The sequence below is a fragment of the Dendrobates tinctorius genome, unplaced genomic scaffold (genome assembly GCF_039654945.1).
Source record: "Dendrobates tinctorius isolate UK_male_01 unplaced genomic scaffold, ASM3965494v1 ptg000156l, whole genome shotgun sequence".
Classification (NCBI taxonomy): Eukaryota; Metazoa; Chordata; class Amphibia; order Anura; family Dendrobatidae; genus Dendrobates; species Dendrobates tinctorius.
In genome coordinates this window covers 11366248-11386315 of record NW_027361823.1, presented here as the reverse complement: position 1 = coordinate 11386315, position 20068 = coordinate 11366248, and the positions used below count along the sequence as shown (strand labels likewise).

Below are 20068 nucleotides of genomic sequence, written 5' to 3'. Positions count from 1 at the left end.
AACTAGATTTGGGATTCCATGGTATGGAGGTCACAAAAAAAAAAATATGTCCTTCTGTCTCAACCCATGTGCACATGCGTGCTTTGTGCTTCTGCAATTGTATCTGGGCTCCCACCCTCACTGCAGTTTTGATGCTGTTCCTCTCTCATTAGTAAGTGCTTTCTCCTGCAAATGCGCATGCATGGCTTCATGGCGCGGCTGCTCGCTATGCTCAGATCGCATTGTTGGCTTGCTGATGACACCATTGCTCTCTTACCACGCGTGCACAAGAATATGGCGCTCTCCAGACAGACAACACATGTGATTGTCCACTGTTTACATGGTGTTGCCATGGTCCCCTGCCACATTCTCCCTTGTGACCAATTGGACTCCTCTACCACACCAGTAAATAATTGTTGCTAATTAAACTTTTTGCTTATATATGCTATGCTTTGGATCTAAGGGCATTCTTTCCCTGATGAAGTTGTCTTAAAACAGTGATATGTGTGGGCGCTGCCACCCAACCCTCCTTTCTTATGCACTGTTCACTATAGCAGTTTTTTGGTGCCTCCCGTGTGTTTTTCAGGTAGCCATACATAAGGATCCTTTTATCCAGTCATTGGCTTATTTCTATTTACTTCTCTAGCCTTCTCCCCTGCTAGCATTGAATACCATTGCACTTGATTAGATCTTATTGATGTGCACTTTTTGTGTGTGTGTGTGTGTGTGTGTGTGTGACCTCCATACCATGCAATCCCAAATATAGTTGAATCATGTTTAATCCATTGCTGTAGAGTTTCACTGGGACACATTGTCTACATAGGATTAGGGTGTGTGCGCACGTTGCGGATCCGCAGCGGATTTGGCCCTGCAGATCCACAGCAGATTTTGCTGTATTGTACAGTATCATTTTCATCTATGCAAAATGGAAAACGCCATGAACATGCTGTGGATTTTTCCACGCGGATTAGCAGCGGATTTAAATCCGCAGCATGTCAATTCTTTTTGCGGAATCCGCAGCATTTTGACACCTGCTCCATTCTAGAAATTCGCAGGCAATTCTGCACTAAATCCGCAGGTAAAACGCAGGTCTTTTTACCTGCGGAATTAGTCAAATTTGCGCTGAAAAATCCGCTGCAGAATCTGCAACGTGTGCACGCAGCCTTATAGCTGCTATGTATTGTCTGTTATCTATCCTCATGAATGATTGCTATATGCTATGATGTGATCCTGTCATAGCTTACTACTAACTGTAATTTGTCTATTGTTGGTTTAACACATGGTTATAAAATCAAATAGTCACCCTTTAACTTTGAGGAGCATGGGTGGACTGCCATGATGTTTACATGTTTTCAATTGTTTTTATTGTTTGTGGATTTGTGTGTCCTAGTTTTTGAATAATGCCGGGGTCACACTAACCGATGCAAAATACGGTCCGTAGTTTACAGGCGTAATACGGATGAATGACCCCTAAATAGTGCTCCGTATGTCATCCGTAAGCAAGGTGTGGTTGTGTATTTTGCGCATGTCTGCATCCGTATGTAATCCGTATGGCATCCGTATGCAATCCGTATGGCGAGATTTTCTCGCCGCCTTGCAAAACGGACATATAATGGAGCCCTATGACAGGGTTTATAACAGAAACGAAATAGATATAGACACATAGAATGCATATATATATATATATATATATATATATATATACACACACCACAAGTCATTGAGACAATATATATATATATATATATATATATATATATATATATATATATATTTATATTTCACAGAGTTCTTCATAGCAGAATAGCCGCTAATTAAATTGCCGGCTTCTATCAAATCATTCCCCAACCTGACATGGAATGACACATGGTTTACATTCAGTAAAACATTTCATTTCATGTTTTTTAATATGTCCCTGACTAATAATTAGATGAGGGTTTGAGTGCAAAATTTGGGAGTTGTAGTTGTTATTTTAAGGGGTTAAATCGTTAAAAAATGTGTGGGCTTCCCATTGCCCTGTAGCGGTGGCGAATGGGTTAATCTAACAAAGGGTTAATATCACCTTACAATCGAATGGTGACATTAACCCTTTGTTAGATTAACCCACTCGCCACCACTATAGGGCAATGGGAAGCCCACGCATTTTTTAACAATGAATTAACCCCTTAAAATAACAACTACAGCTCCCAAAGTTTGCACTCAAACCCTCATCTAATTATTAGTCAGTTACATATTAAAAAACATGAAATGAAATGTTTTACTGAATGTAAACCATGTGTCATTTCATGTCGGGTTGGGAATGATTTGATAGAAGCCAGCAATTTAATTAGCGGCTATTCTGCTTTGAAGAACTCTGTGAAATATAAATATATATATATATGTTTGTCACAATGACATGTATGTGTATATATATGTGTATTCTATGTGTATATATCTATTCTTTCGTTTCTTTATTAAACCTGTCAGTGTGAGTTTACTGTATAGCGCACTGAATTGCCGGCTTTTCAAAAAGACACCGGGTGCGTATTTCTTGCAAGTCACATGTGTGGTCCGTGTGTAAAGCGTATTTTTAGCGCACCCATAGACTTGCATTGGCGTATTATGGGCGTAGTATGCTGACAATCGCAGCATGCTGCGATTGGCACGGACCGTAGAATACGCCCGAGAAATATACGGCTGTTGGGAGCAAACCCATAGAGAATAATTTGTCCGTGTGTAATGCGTGCTTTTAACGCTTCTCACTCGTCCGTATTCCTAGCCAGTGTGACCCCGGCCTACAGCTGTATATTTTATCATTGTTTTCTTGGTCTAAGTATTGAAACAGGTGTGCACACCCATCATGTGACTAATCTTTCTTGTTCTTTGTTCATTATACTGTATGGAACATTTTATGGGGTCCTATTATTCTGTATGCCGCATAATATGGGTCCCATTATTCCGCGTGGAGCATTATGAGGTCTGTTATTATGTATGGAGCAATATATGGGGTTCATTATTCTGTATGGAGCAATATATGGGGTCCATTATTCTATATGGAGCATTTTATGAGGTCCATTGATTTGGTGCCCATTATTCTGTATGGAGCGCTATATAGGGCCCATTATTCTGTATGAATAATATATGGGGCGTCATATTGTATGGAGCAATATTTTGGGCTCATTATACTGTATGGAGGACTATACTGTCCATTCTAAAATGAAAATCATTGAATCCCCTTCAGGGCATGCACTGTATGCTTCGAGGATTCACTGGTTTCTGAGCTATTGTAGAATTTACAATAGATATCACTCATGTAATGTAAGAAGTGAAATTTTTGGCATTGTACTGTTTCTATATTTATCTGTGCATCATTAATTGTGGTATCTGTTAAAGGAGTCCACGGAGACTCATACATCTGGAGCCGGCCCTGTGGACTAGCATCAGTTTTCAGTCCTGCCTTGGACTCTGAGTCCATACCTGAGTTCCTGACCCTTGGGTTCAACTGCTGCAATACCAGGGACTGCCCTGCAGTGGTACCTGGCAGCTACATGCAGCTCAAGCCTAGCTCCACCATCAAGAGCACTAGTGAAAACTAGGTAGCCACAAGCCACCAGCGTGCAAATAGTGAAATTACTGTATTGCATAATACATAAGCTGTGGCCTCAGTACACATTGCTTGAACTTTATTACTGTAGATAATTGATCAATAATGTTTTATGTGATATTTTAGTATATATATAGAACGTGAGGTTTTCTTATGCAATGGATTAATATCGTCATATGGAGACTCACATTTGGTCTGTGTTTTATGGTAATTGTATTTTTTCTTTTATTTCATACAGTACTTTAGGCTAGACTTCCTAAATAAGATTGCACGTGTTTACATCTGTATTTGGGCACTTGCTAACTGCTTCAGGAAAACTCATTTTAGAGCTGAAACTTTACACATCATGTGGGGTACTCAGTACCGGGCCGGTGTCAGCGGGATGTGTCACAGCAGTGGTGACCCGGTCCGTGGCCCTGGGTGCCCAAGTAATGGGGGAATTGAAATGGTGGAATGTAGTTGATTAAATGAATAGTTTGTGACGCCACCTGTGGTATTCGGCAAGTGAGATGTTAAGCCGATGCTGCATGCAGATCCTCTGGGACTGGTGGTGTGTTGCAGCCAAGATGGTGAAGCTCCCCACAGTTGGAGCTGTAGTCCCAAGGCAGTGTAGATGTAGGGGTAGAGGAGAGGCACAGGTGGTGTAGAAGCTGGTACCTAGATGTAGTAGTACAGGGTGTGTTAGCGCAGGAATAATTGGAGGACACCAGAGCATGTAGTTCCAAAGCTTTACTCACAGTCTGTAGTACACACAGGTGCCTGCCTCCGTGCTGTGTCCTCCGGGTCAGGGACTCAGTCAACCTCCAGGTCAGATGGAATGCTAACTTCCAACACTCCGCCAACATGTGCCTTTCTGAACGTCTCCTCTTATAGCGCCTTTGGTGTGAAGTACTCCTAGTACTGAGTTACACTGGAGTTCCTCCTGACAGATGTTCCCAAGAACAATACTTGTACGGCAGACAGCTGTAGCCTGCTTCGGGGACTCCTTATTCCTGAGTCCCGGCTCACTATCCAAGTTGCTGTTGTGCCCCCAAGTCTTAGATGGGAGTAGTGCATTTGCAGCTCACTACTCCACCGGTGTCTGCTGTAGGACCATTAGTATCCATATAACCTCTGGGACCGGGCCCCGGCCTTGCGCTTAGAACTTCTAGGCAGGGTTCTCTTCTAACTCATGTCCTCTGTTCCCTTTTACTCCTACGTTCCATACTAGTCTTTCCTTCTTATGGAAGATCAGGTTTCTGTTCAATGTCTTTCTCCTTCTTTCCTTTCCCGTGCCAGCAGACCCAGGTCACTGAGATCTGCTGCAGCACCTCCTTCCTCCATCCCTCTCCCAGGGATCTTCTCTCCTCCAACTCTGAACTGAACTGCAACTCAACTCAACTGAACTCTACTCCTAAACCTTCCCGCTCTTTTATGTATTCTAACTCCACCCGCCTCCCAGCACGTTTCGTGTTCCAAGCAGGGAGCACCAAAGGTGCTCTGCTACACTCCAAGCAGGGAGCCGCAATGTGGCTTTGCTGAACTACTGTGTTGTGTGGGATGCAAGTGTTGGAGCGTGGTCAGGAGCCTCCAACTTACCTGGATGGTGGGGTACCACACCTCAGGAGGAGGTGCAGTACCTCTGTGGCAACTGAACCCTCAGGGGCGCCACACTAATAATTTTTTTTCTTGAACACCCTGGTGCTGTAGTCATTTTGTTTTGTTGGATTTGTTCTCTTGGAGTTCTATCCTTGTTGCAACATGCACTAGGCATTCCATTTTTTGCTGAGTTAAGAGTGTGATATTCATTTAATGCATGGATTATATAGTATATACAATATGGTTGGTGCAAATCAATTTGCTGGACCCAGACTAGAGACCATGTCAGGAATCTGTGGTCTCTTGATTAGAGCTCGGCGGACAACTTACTGCCTATAAGAATCTGCAGCTCTTATTTAATTAGCTAGACTGGCACAATTTCACATGTGTGTCATGTCCTAGCAGACAATCTAATATATATATATTAAAAAAAAAAAAAGCGATTCTCGGGGCTCTTGTCTAGCAGCTACAGATAATTATCGTGTCCAATGGACAGGGTCCTGCAACTCTATTTGCACCATCTCTACTGGTAGCTCTGCAGAAACTGTTTGGGTAAGAATACAAGGAGAGAACAGAAAGGACACTATTGTAGGTGTTAACTATAAGCCACCTGGACAGACTGAAGATATGGATGATCTCTTTTTACATCTGTTCTCAAAAAAGTACAACATAGTGATCATGGGAGATTTTAACTATCCAGATATTTGTTCGGAATCTCTCTCAGGGAAAAGTACTCTGTCCAGAAAATTCTTATCTTCTCTTGCTGACAACTTTATCTTTCAAAAGGTAGAAGAGAGAAGAAGAGGATCTGCAATCTTAGACCTAATTCTTATGAACAGGGATGAAATGGTTGAGGAGTAAAGGTGGCTGGGAATTTAGGAGGCAATGATCATACTATCCTCGATTTTTGGATTACAAGAGGAAGAAAACAGTGAATACTCAAACTTTAACCCCTTTCCGACATCCGGCATACATTTTCGCCGATGTCAGACTTCCTCCCTTTGATGTGGGGTCCAGCGCAGAGCCCACATCTTTCCCGGCACGTGTGCTGTTTTGAACAGCTGACATGCGGCGGTGCAAGCACGGGTGGAACTGTGAACCACCCTCTGCTATTAACCCATTAAATGCCGCTGTCAAACTCTAACAGGGGCATTTAACGCACGCTTCCAGCCCTCTGGTCGAAAATCCACCCATCGGTAACCCCAGTCATGTGATCGCGGGTTACTGATAGGTTGGCATGACAACCAGAGGTCTCCTGGAGACCTAGATGGCTGTCACTGCCGGCTTGCTGTCAGCGCCACCCGGTGGTCGCCGCTCGTACCAAGTGAGTAATTCTGCTTCTTTCAGGCAAACTGATCATTGCCTGTATGTAGCAAAGCCGATCTGATTATGGCATCTTCTAGTCTCCCATGGAGACTATTGAATCATGCCAAAAGTAAAAAAAAAAAAAAATATATAAAAGTTCAAATCACATCCCCTTTCACCCCAGTCAAATTAAACAATAAAACAAAACTCAAACCTACACATATTTGGGCCAATCTGAATGCGATGATACCACTCTATCAATAAAAAAAGGATTAACTTGATCGTTAATGGCGTGGCAAGAAAAATAAGTCAATTAAAATTCAATAACGAGTGATCAAATGATTGTATCTGCACCAAAATGGTATCATTAAAAACATCAGCTCGGCAAACTGATGTTGCCGAAAAAAAAAAAGTCCCTAGTAAAAAAAAAAAAAGTCCCTAGTCTCACTTTATGCCATTGCTGCGTGGGAAATTCCCACGCAGCAATGGCATAAAGTGAGACTAGGGACTTTTTTTTTACAGTGGTGGAGGAATACAGTGCGGAAGGATACCTACCTTCCGTCATTGTATTCCTGGAGCTGGTAGAGAACGGTAGCATCAGTTGATGCTGCTGTTCTCCACGCAAGATGGACGTGGGACCCTCGTGGACTTCTGCGGATCGGGGTAAGTATATTGGTGTTTTTTTATTTTGATATTCCTTTTTTTTTTATTTTATTCCTCAGGCGACAATGGCTTTGGGGATCAAAGTGACAAGTGACGGTGAGTATGTACTCTATGTTATATGTACTGTATGTCTATATGTATGTATTGTATGTAGTATATATGTATGTTGCATGCATGTAGTATATATGCAGTATATATGTAGTATGCATGTTGCATGCATGTGGTATATATGTAGTATGTATGTTGCATGCATGTAGTGTATGTATGTAGTATGCATGTAGTATATATGTAGTATGTATGTTACATGTAGTATATATAGTATATATGTAGTATGCATGTTGCATGCATGTAGTATATATGTTGTATGTATGTTGCATGCATGTATTATGTATGTAGTATGTATGTAGTATGCATGTTGCATGTAGTATATATGTAGTATGTATGTTACATGTAGTATATATAGTGTATATATATAGTATGCATGTTGCATGCATGTAGTATATATGTTGTATGTATGTTGCATGCATGTAGCATATATGTATTATGTATGTAGTATGTATGTAGCATGTATGTAGTATGTAGCATGTATGTAGCATGTATGTAGTATGTATGTTACATGTAGTATGCATGTTGTATGTATGTAGCATGTAAATTTTTTTTTTTTTTTTTTTTTTTTTTTTTACATTCAACACATTAGCCGGATGATGGGACTACTACTGTCCCATCATTGGCTAATGTGTCAATCACTGTCATGGTAGCAGGCATCGCCCGATGGGACTTGTAGTCCCATCGGACGATGCCTGCACAGACCCCCGGAGCCTGCACAGACCACCGGAGCCTGCACAGACCACCGGCAGGCCGGCACAGACCCCCGGAGCCTGCACAGACCACCGGCAGGCCGGCAAAGACCACCGGCAGGCCGGCAAAGACCACCGGCAGGCCGGCACAGCCCCCCGGCAGGCCGGCACAGCCCCCCGGCAGGCCGGCACAGCCCCCCGGCAGGCCGGCACAGACCACCGGCAGGCCGGTACAGACCCCCGGACAGTCGGCACAGCCCCCCCGAAGGCCCGAACTGACGGCGCATCATGATGCGCACAGACAGCGCATCATGATGACGTCATTTCGGCAGCCAATCAGAGCCACAAAAGTGGCTCATTGCATTTTGGACTTCCGATTCCGGTATCCGATACGAAAAAAGTATCGGTACTCGGTATCGGAATTCCGATACGGCAAATATCGGTCGATACCCGATACTTGCGGTATCGGAAAGCTCAACACTACTCATACCCCAAAAAACAAGCCTCACATGGCCATTTTGTCCAAAAATGAAAAAAGTTATGGCTCTGGGAAGAAGGGTAACAAAAAATGCAAAACCAAAAATACCTAAGGTCGTTAAGGTTGGACTTTAGAAAGACAGATTTTAATGGACTCAAAGTATAGGAAAGGTCCAGTGGCTGTATGCTCTAAAGGAAAGATATGTCCAAGAAGGATGGGAGTTTGCTAATTAAAATTCTCACTGCACAATCGGTAACAATCCTGAAATGGAAGAATTGGAAGTATTTATAGAGACCAGGATGGATGTTAACAGAACTTAATTACTGGAAGAAAAGAATTGTTTTTTAAACCATTAGCTAGTGGGGTTTACAAATCAAAAAGGACTAACCAGAAAAAAACCTGAGTTATTTTGATACAAAGGATAAAATTTAACTTTTAAACCAATTAAAATGCCAAAGACAGACAACAATCACCGTACATACATACTGTGCTATCTACGTCCACTCTGCGACGGATACCCTAAATTCCGTACTTGGATGTAGAGAGCACAGTTTATATTGTCTGGCATACCTAAAGAAAAATATAATGCTGTTTGAAGGGAATGCAGGGCTAGCATTAGAATAGTAAAGCCAGTAATGAATTGAGGCTAGCAGGGTAGACCAAAGGCAGTAAAAAAGTATTTTGGGGCATGTCAAAAGGAAAACAAAGTCAAAGATGCTATAGGATTTTTACAGGATGAAGAGGGTGAAGTGGTCAAAAATTATGTTGAGAAGGCCGAACTTTTAAACACCTATTTTGCATCTGTGTTCTCTGAGAAAGCAATGGTAACATCAACTGATCTACACAGTGCCACTGAAGGAATAAAAGAATCCACACTTGTATATATAAACAGAGATGTCGAAGAAACACTTAGCTAGTTTAAATGAACTTGAATCTCCTGGCCCAGATGAATTACATACTAGGGTGCTGAAAAAGTTAGCAGAGGAAATTGCAGAACCATTAGCCAGAATCTTTGAAAACTCCTGGAGAACAAGATAAGTTCCAGAAGATTGAAGAAGGGCAAATGTTGTCCCTATCTTCAAAAAAGGAAAGAAGATGGAACCAGGAAATTACAGGCCAGTGAGCCTTACTTCAATACCAGGAAAAATCTTTGAACAAATGATTAAACAGCATGTATGTAAGTACTTGGATAAGAATACAGTAATTAATCAGAGCCAGCATCGGTTTGCATCAAACAAGTCATGCCTGACTACTCTAATTTCCTTCTATGATGGAATAACTGACTGTGTGTAAGCAGGTTGCTGGATGCAGTGACAGACAGAAGGCAGAGCAAGGATTAACCAAATGCAATAGTTTAATAGAACAGGGTATTCACTCCTCGCAGGGAGGTAAATGGATAAAGAAGGGATAATAAGAATAATGTAAGTAAAACAATAGCAGTCCAGTTAAGCAACTTATTGTGTCCTTTATGCTCCTCCTCAGCAAGTGGTCCTGCAGGGGTTGCTCCGGTACCTTCCGCTGAGCCCCTAGTCCACAAACACGTGCGGTTAACGTACAAGGAGCCACAGTACTTCCAGAAACAATTGTGGGTTGAAGTACAGCAACTGGCGAGGCAGGCCGTGGTTGTGCACCTGACTTTCTCCCTACCACACGTGCGTGGTACTCACTGTCTCAGAGCACATGGCACTGTGATCTCCTACAGTCAATGGGTGCATGGAGTCTATCTTTCCATCGGTCCTGTTGAAGACGGTGGGCGTCGGCAAGCATGAAAGGTCGCAGCGCTGATGCGCAGGGAACGGAGCACACTGCTCACGCTGCTGGTTTGTGCAAAACTGCCCACCGCTGCGTGCATTTTCTCTTTTATCTGGCCCCTCCTATCCAGGTCCTGAGGTTGGGCCGGCTGCCTCAACAGTTCCGGACCCGGCACGGTACAGATACCCGCAGCCCGGTCTTCCTCCTTACAGGTGGTTCAGGGAAATGAGGTTGGTATAGTATATCTTGACTTCAGCAAAGCATTTGATAAAGTATCTCATACTATCCTTATTCAAAAAATGACCAAGTTTTGGATTGACAAGGCTATCGTTTGGTGGATTTATAACTGGCTCAGTGATCGTACTCGAGTGGTATTAAATGGTTGCGCATCGAATTGTGTTTCAAGTGGGGTACCTCAAGGCTCTGCCCTGGACCCAGTGTTGTTCAACATATCTATAAATGATCTAGATAAAAGAACTGAAGGTAAACTAATAGGATTTGCAGACAATGCAAAGGAAGGAGTGATATCTAACATTAGATTCAGATTCAGAAGGATCTAGCTAAGCTTGAACAATGGGCAGCAACTAATAGAATGGTATTTAACAGGAAAAAATTCAAGATTCTACACCTGGGCAAGAAAAACGAAAATTACATCTACAGAAAGGGAGTAATACAGCTAAGCAACAGCATGTGTGAAAAAGAACTGGGTATACTAGTATATGACAGATTGCAAATGCATCAACAGTGTGATGCAGAAGTAAAACAGGAAAACACAGTTCTAGGATTTATTAAGAGAAGCATAGAATCAATATCAAGTGAAGTAATTATCCCCCTCTACTACTCCATCTGGAATACTGTGTGCAGTTCTTGGCTCCACATTTAAAAAAAAAGACATTGAAAAACTACACAAGTTCAGAGAAGAGCTACCAGGATGGTGAACAGACTGTAAAGTATGTCCTACGAGGAACGATTAAAAGATCTGGGATTGTTTAGCTTGCAAAACAAGATGGCTAAGAGAAGACTTAGTAGCTGTCTACAAATATCTGAAGGGATATTACAGTGTAGAGGGATCATCATTATTCTCATTTGCACATGGAAACACAAGAAGCAATGGGAAGAAACTGAATGGGAGGAGACACAGATTGGATATTAGAAAACTTTTTGACAGTGAAGGTTATCAATGAGTGGAACTCAAAGTTTTTAAAGAGAGGCTGAACAGACATCTGTCTGAGATGGTTTAGTGAATCCTGCACTGCACTGAGCAGGGGGTTGGATACAAAGATCTTTGAGGTCCCTTCCAACTCTAACATTCTGTGTGCACAATTATTAGGCAATTATTAGTTTGACCACATCATCATTTTTATGCAGATTTTCCAACTCCAAACTGTATAAACCTGAATGCTTATTAGGTGAAGCAGATCAGGTGATGTTTGTGTAATAAGGAGGGTGTGGACAGATAATATAACATCCTTTTTCAAAGTGTGCATAATTAAGAGGCAGCTTATTTTCCTCAGGCAAAATTGACCCAAAAGAGATTTAACTGGCTCTAAAAATAAAAATTCATGTATTCTCACAAGTTTTACAGAGGGATGCAGCACTCTTGAAATTGCTAAGATATTGGGGAGTGATCACAGAACCAACAAAAATTTTGTTGCAAATAATCAACGGGGTCACAAAAAACATGTTGAGAAAAAAAGGCGCTCATTAACTGCCAAAGATTGAGAAGAAATAAACCTGAAACAACCAGAAAGTCATTATGCTCCAATGCTGCCATATCCCAGAACTGCAACCTGTCTGGAGTGTTCAGAAGTAGAAGATGCTCAGCGACATGGCCAAGGTAATGAAACCTGAAACATGACCAAAACTGAACAATAAACAAAAGTTGAAACATCAAGATTGGGCCAAGAAATATCTGACGGTAGATTATTCAAAGGTTTTATGGACCAATTGCCGGACCACATGGTTGAGGCCGTGGCTGGATCAGTAATGGGAACAGACCTCCACTTCGACATAGATGCCAGTAAGGTGGAGGTGGGGTACTGTTGATATTAAAGATGAGCTAGTTGAACCTCTTCAGGTTGAAGACAGACTTGCAAACAACTCCCAAACCTACCGGTAGTTCTTAAGACACTTTCTTCAAGCAGTAGTACAGGAAAAAGTCTACATCCTTCAAGAAAATTATGGTTTTTACTTAGGACAATGCTCCATCACAGCATCGAAGTTTCCACTGCTTGGCTGCCAGTAAAGGCCTAAAAGATAAAAGAATAATTACATTGTTTCCTGTCCACACCTAACCTAAACCTGTTGAGAATGTGACTAAGGGTCCCGTCACACATAGCGATCTCTCTAGCGAGATTGCTGATTTTGTGACACATCAGCAAGATCGCTGTGTGTGACGGGGATCAGCAACCGGCCCCCCTGCCGGGTATCGCTGATCGTGCTCGAGCGGCCTGGGACGTTTTTCGATCGCTGGTTTCCCGCTGCCCAGCACGCATCACTGCGTGTGGCAGCGAGAGACAAGCGATCAGCTACGCTGGTTTCTAATGTAAATGTCGGGTATCCAGGAGCCGAGGCTCCTGGATACCCGCTGTTTACCTTGGAAACCAGCGTGTAAGCCAGTTTCCAAGGTAAACAGCGGGTATCCAGGAGCCGCGGCTCCTGGATACCCGACGTTTACATTAGAAACCAGCGCCCATCGTCGCTGGTCCTGACCGCTGGGGCTGTCTAACGATGTCCCAGTGATCCCATCATGTCGGATCGTTGGTGGGATCGCTGGACATCGTTATGTGTAACGGGGGCTTAAGAAACTGACAGACTCCATGGACAAAAAGGCTTATGACAGGTATTGAAAAGGGGGACTATATTGGTTACTGATATTGCCTAATAATTGAGCTATAAATAATATATACTGTGTGTGTGTGTGTGTGTGTGTGTGTGTATAATATATATATTTATATATATATATATAATATATATATATATATTAGAGTATAGACCAAAAGTTTGGACACACCTTATCATTCAAAGAGTTTTCTTTATTTTCATGACTATGAAAATTGTAGATTCACTCTGAAGGCATCAAAACTATGAATTAATACATGTGGAACTATATAATTAACAAAGTGTGAAACAACTGAAAATATGTCTTATATTCTAGGTTCTTCAAAGTAGCCACCTTTTGCTTTGATTACTACTTTGCACACTCTTGGCATTCTCTTGATGAGCTTCAAGAGGTAGTCCTCATTCCATCTTCAGTAAACAGTAGAATTGTGTTTTACCAAAAAGCTCTATCTTGCTCTCATCTGTCCACAAGACACTTTCCCAGAAAGAATTTTGCTTGCGTACATTTGGCAAATTGGAATCTAGCTTTATGTCTGTATGTCAGTAGTGGGGTACTCCTGGGTCTCCTATCATAGCATTTCACTTAATGCAAATGTGGATAGATAGTTCACGTTGTGTCTGATGTACTCTGAGCTTGCAGGGCAGCTTGAATTCATTTGAAACTTGATTAGGGCTGCTTATCCTCCATCAAGACTATCCTGCTTTGCAACTTTTCATCAATTTGTCTCTGCCGTCCACATTCAGGGAGATTAGCTACATCTCTGGAGATGGACTTGTAACCTTGAGATGGATATTTTTCAACAATTATGGTTCTCAAGTCCTCAGACGTTTCTCCTTTCTGTTCTCCATGCTTAGTGTGTTAGCCAAACGATCTTTCAGTTCCATAGATGTATGGTACATTCTGGTATCCTCCATTTAGTAAAACGAAAAAAGTGGTTTGGTACCGACATTCTGGTATCCTCCATTTAGTAAAACAAAAAAAGTGGTTTGGTACCCTGCTTAGTGTGGCATACAGTGACCCACAATGCAAAGATTGAGTCAACTCCCCTTTTTATCTAGTTTCAGGTACGATTTTCATATTGCCCATACCTGTTACTTGTCACAGGTGAGTTTGAACGAGCATCACATGTTTGAAACAATTGTGGAAAGGTGCCCACAATTATTTTTGAGATTCTGTGTGAAATTATGTCCAATTTTTTTTCTGTTTTTTTTGTGTTGTTCCAATACACACATAGGAGATAAACAAAACATATGTAATTGCAATAATTTTTTAGGAGAAATACATCATTTTCTGGAACAATTTCAAGAGTGTCAACACTTTCAGCCATAACTGTATATACCCAGATAAATAAATGTGTGTGTTTTATAATTTAAGTCGATAATATACCGTACATATTGAAACCTATAGCTATATGTTTGCATTCATATGTACATTATACATTTGGATTATTTTATAGAAGAAAGAAATTAAAAACTTTTACTTTAATATAAAAATTTAGGATTCTATAGTACGGTATTTTGTGACAGCTTTTTGGACCACATTCTTGGGCTTATTTTTCAAAATACATGTGTTCAGAAACGAAATGAAATGACTATATAATATTTTCTGTTTTGTTCCATATGCTACTGTCTTGTCACAGATTTTGCCTCTCCGATGATGCTGTGTGCTGCAACCTAATTATCTGGTCAAAGGGCTATACAAGCTAAGAGATAGAGCAAGTTAACGTTTAACCTGTAAGGATTGTAAAGCAAACCTAGGGCCAATGAACCTTTGGAGTTTGATATGATTAAGGAATAACCAGAGGTACACGTCTCCAATTTGCCATAATCAAGCAAAACCTGCTGTTGGTGATCTCTGAAATTGCTCAGGTAAGGTGGGATATTTTTTACCTATAAAACAATGATTTTACTATATAATGCTAATATAAAAGTAGTTAAAGACAGCACATGTATAATAAAATAATGAGAAAATCTTCCCTGTAAGACCTATTGCGCATCGCATACGTTTCATAGCATCCTAATGTCTTTCTAGTTAAAAACAAAGAAAAATGACCAGATGCGGGTGTTGCATTGTATAAGTCTAGAGCAATACAGCGCCACACAGTAAATGTATATAGTTTACATGTGGTATGATATGGTGGAGCCTCATTAGCGTCTGTCTCACTATCTAAAACAGCAGCTGTTAATCATTTATATTTCCAGAAACCATTTGTGGATTTCTTTCATTAATTTTTAGCACTGTATGAACAGTTTTTTGATATATGCATATAATTTGCTGGCATTATTAGTATCATTATTAGTATAAATATTTTTTAGTAGTACTTGTATTATTACTATATAATGCAAATCACTTTAAAATTTGCTGTTATCATTTAGTGTAAAAGTATAATCCTAACCATGGAGCTTCTTTATATGCTGATAAAATGCAAATTAATTAAGAACAACAATACATTTCATTGTTGTTACCCCTATCGTATAGAAGAAATCTGTTATATAACGGGTCATGGGGAAATACATGGAGCTAATATTATTATTGATGAAAAATTCATAATTTGCAGAACAATTCTACATTCTGGGCCATTAAGGGATTCAGCTCTTCATATAGTAAGTTCACTTCTCAGATTTGTCGCAGACATTTTTACACTGAAAATCCAATTTAGTATAACTACAGATTGGGTTGCTTCTGTTGCGTTTGCATGGCTGCTTACACAGCTTCATTAATGGAACAGCCATAGAAATTTTCTCCTATGCATGAACTTACTCTACAAAGCTACTTTCAGGCAGGAAACATTTTGTTTGTATATTTTAAAGAGTGTATTAAAAAGAAATATAAACCTTTGCAATATACTTTTTGAGTTAGGGTATGTTCACATTTAGCTGATTGTTTTTTTTTTTGTTTTTTTTTCTGCAGCCAAAATCTTCACTCCTGGCAGTAAAAGCGCTGCGCAAAAATGTAAATAAGTAACAAATAGATGCATTGTTGCTACTTTTTCTGCTACATTTTTCAGGCAGATAACAACATGTAAATAAAATTATGCACAAATGATATGCGTTTTTTTTTTTTTTTTTGCACTTTCTCCTTGCTTGATGTGGGTAAAAACTGTTGCAAAAACCTGGAAAGATTTGACAAAAAATGGTGCAGTGCTCAAATTCGGTGGGGGGGCTGTGTGTCAGATTTCTGAAATTGTTTTTTTTTTCTGCTACTGTAAAACGAGCTGCTTTGCTGCAAAACATGCCAGGTGTGAACATAGCCTAAGGGTATGTGCACACGTTGCAGAATTGGCTGCGGATCCGCAGCGAATTTGTCCCTGTGGATCCACAGCGGTTTCCAAGGGATGTACAGTACCATGCAAACCTATGGAAAATGAAAACCGCTGTGGACATGCTACGGAAAATTCCGCGCAGAAACCCCGCTGTTTATTTTCTGCAGCATGTCAAATCTTTGTGCGGATTCCGCAGCATTTTTACACCTATTTTATTATAGGAATCTGCAGGTGTAAAAACGCAGGCGAAATCTGCAGGTAAAATGCAGGTCATTTTACCTGCGGACTCTACAGATTCTGCACGGAAAAATCCGCAATGTGGGCACATACCCTAATGGTTCCACTTTTAGGTTGCCTAACGGAAACCTCTGGAATATACATCCTGACATCCATCATCCATAGTCACCAAGAAAATTGTATTAAAATGTAGAAGTGCGGTATAAACTCTTATTAGCGGCTGTCTGTGCATGGCGTAACGCAGTCTGTCGCACTATTCTATACACCAAAATATAGTAACCTTGACATATTTTGGCCCGGCAGAGCCTTAGCATGTATGCTATGATTACAGGCGCCAGTTAAAAAAGCACAATTTTTATTTGGACAAGTATTTGTTTTCTCAATATGCTTAAGCAGGAAAGAGTAATATGATAAATGTTTTACTCCTTTTCTGTAGAACTTTGTGATCTGTATCTGCTGCTTGTTCAAATACTCTAATTTATATTGATCGGCCTTTTAGGAGTCACAATGTTTGTTAGATTTCCTAATATTTTATCAGAAGTAAATGATGTGGAAGGGCGGAATATTTAACAAGTAATTTTAAAATTCAGCTAAGAAATGTCACTACTTTACATAATAACGTTGGTTCGTAAAACAAAAAGAACATGGCTTAATGTAGCCTGAATTTTGATGAAATATTGGGTAGAATTGCTAAAACTGTCTCATTTTAGGCAGTGAAAACTTAGACTAGACAATCTTAAAGTGCACAAATACTTTTCATTGTGGTTCATGCTAGTCCAGGCAGTATGGCTGCTACATTATGTGCACACGCTGCAGATTCACCCGCTGAGTTGTATCTGCGGATCCGCAGGTAAAACCGCAGCTAAAATGACCTGCGGTTTTACCTGCGGTTTGCCACCTGGACAATGGAATAGGTGGCAAACCGCAGCAGAATCCGCAGAAAGAATTGACATGTCAATTCTTTCTACCGATTCAAAATCGCAGCTTTTCCACAGTTGAAAAACTGCAGCATGTGCACTGCGGATTGTAAATCACATAGACTTACACTGTACTGTACACTCTCTGCAGAACTGCTGCAGATCCGCAGCGTGTGCACATAGTCTTATAGCAATTCTACTCTATTGAGTGTTTTTACATGAAAAATGGCTCTTTTCCAATTTTTAATTTTTTTATTTTTTTTTTCTTTCTCTGGGCTTCATTTACAAATAGTGGTCACGTTGCATTTTACCTTTTTTTAAGGTGTTTTCAAAAATTGCATAAAAAATGCTGGGAAGGGGGTTTAAGCACGATAATGGCAAAATAAATGTACTGTGGGGAGGGGGGAGTGTTGATACAGCCTAAGCGCTTTATAAGATCAGCGTATTATATAACCTTGTGCTGTCTGAGTAAAAATCAGCCTGCAAACTGACCAATGGGATTAAGCAGAGCTGGTAAGACGTGTTATTTTTCAGACAGAAAAAAATCACGTTATGCGTTGATCTCTTGCGTATATTGGATGAAACTCGCCCGTTCAAGTCTATGAGAGGACAAAAAAAAAGATTCCATACAGAACATTCCCATAGCATTCAGTTTTTACAGGTACATTGCCATTGTTAGACTAGGAAACTTTATCATCATATGTTTTAAAATGTTGATGCATAAATGCAGATGTCACACGGACGTAAAATACGGATACACGGATATCACACAGATGTGAAATATGAAAACACAAATGACACATAGATGACAATATGGACGAGCGTTTTCGGGATGAAAATTAAACCATTTTTCATATAGCCGTCTGACCCTGAGAGCAACTAAAGCTAAACATAATAATAATCTTTATATAGCGCTAACATATTCCGCAGCGCTTTACAGTTTGCACACATTAGCATCACTGTCCCCGAAGGGCTCACAATCTAAATTCCCTATCAGTATGTCTTCAGAGTGTGGGAGGAAACCCATGCAAACACGGGGAGAACATGCAAACTCCTTGCAGATGTTGCCCTTGGTGGGATTTGAACCCAGGACCCCAGCGCTGCAAGGCTAACCACTGAGCCACCGTGCCGCCCTAAACATACACCACATCAATGGTGCTCTGTTGAATATATTCTGAATGATTCACCTAACATGCACTTCTAAAAGCAACCCTTCACAAAATAAAAATGTATACTGTGCAATATATTCTTTATGGCTGTCTGTAGCAGACATAACATACCTATAATCCATTTACTTGAACGAAAAAAACATTTTTTCATAATAAAGACAATGTAGCGAGCAATAAAATGCATCTTTTTTACAATCCAGTCTTGGTGGCTTTTTTTTTTTTTTCAGAAATGACAAGAAAATATTTTCCTGTCATCTTTACAGAAAATGGAACAAAATATCCCCCACAAACACAGGATGATAAAAGCATTTTGTAAATAACATAAAGTGGATATAAAAAGTCTACACATCCCTGTTAAAAACCAGGTTTTTATTGTAAAAAAATAGAAGAATCATTTCAGAACTTTTTCCAGCTTTAATGTCATACATAATCACGAAACCCCGAAAGAATAAGTGCAAGGCAACAATATACCCAGTAAAACATAACTTATTGAAAAAATGGTTTAGAAAAGTTTAAAAATGTAAAACACACGATATTCAAAGCTGACGAGCATAGTTTTGTGTAAACAGCATGATACAGATCTAATATTTTAATAGATACAGGCTTAATACTGCATGGTAAAATGCAAGAGGTAAGTATACTAGTATAGCAAAATATACATGTAATCCCAATACATACCAGTTAGGATAAGAGAGCATAATAAACAGACATGGTATGTCAGACTGAAGTGTCATGAAATGGCAAGAGCATAAGTCTTAGTCCCATAAGAGGGAAATGTAAGTGTGCACAGTGGCATAGAGGAGACTCACCAGTCAATGAGAGAACCGCATCCGAGACGCGTTTCGTACCTAGCTCCGTTAAGGGGTGATGGTAGATACAGGTGCATCTCACAAAATGAGAATATCATCAAGAAGTTAATTTATCTCAGTTCTTAAATTCAAAACGTGACACTCATAATTTATGTATAGTCATTACAAACAGAGTGAAGTATTTGAAGTGTTTATTTCTGTTAATGTTGATGATTATGGCTTACAGCCAATGAAAACCCAAAAGTTTTTATCTCCATAAATTACAATACTTGTAGGCAGCGGATTACTCCCGATACTCTCCAAGCACGTGACAACAGGGCTTCTTTCTTCAGGAACAAACAGGAACAATATATGATAAGCTTAATAGATCAGGAATAAATCATTTGTGTCTATCTGTGCAGCATCTTCAGCAGGCTGCTTCTCTCATACACAGACACAGGAAATATAGTCACATGCTCTCCCTGTGTGAGCCTCTGGGAGTTTCTTTTGTACTAACTTTATGAACCGCATGCAAATCTAGAATTTAAACACTCAGACAGGAATGGAGTGGTTACACCAAACATATTCCAACACCCCCACTCAACAACTACTTAACCTGTTAGTCCCATTGAGGTTCTGAAGTCCACAAACTTGGCTCTTGATAATGGCTTTGTCATACCATCAGCTATCATCTTGTAACTCGCAATAAACAAACTTG

The 20068-nt window shown here is 40.3% G+C and overlaps 1 protein-coding gene across 4 annotated transcripts in view; it reads left to right on the top strand.

The window, feature by feature from the left end:
* The first annotated feature begins 436 nt into the window (after nt 1-436).
* The window catches only part of A1CF (APOBEC1 complementation factor), a 107270-nt gene continuing 87638 nt past the window's right edge, over nt 437-20068 (top strand). For all 4 annotated transcript variants that reach the window (XM_073548241.1, XM_073548240.1, XM_073548236.1 and 1 more), the window contains exons 1-2: nt 437-565; nt 14617-14845. The gene's annotated coding sequence lies outside the window, so the exon portion shown is untranslated. The remainder of the gene's footprint in view (nt 566-14616; nt 14846-20068) is intronic.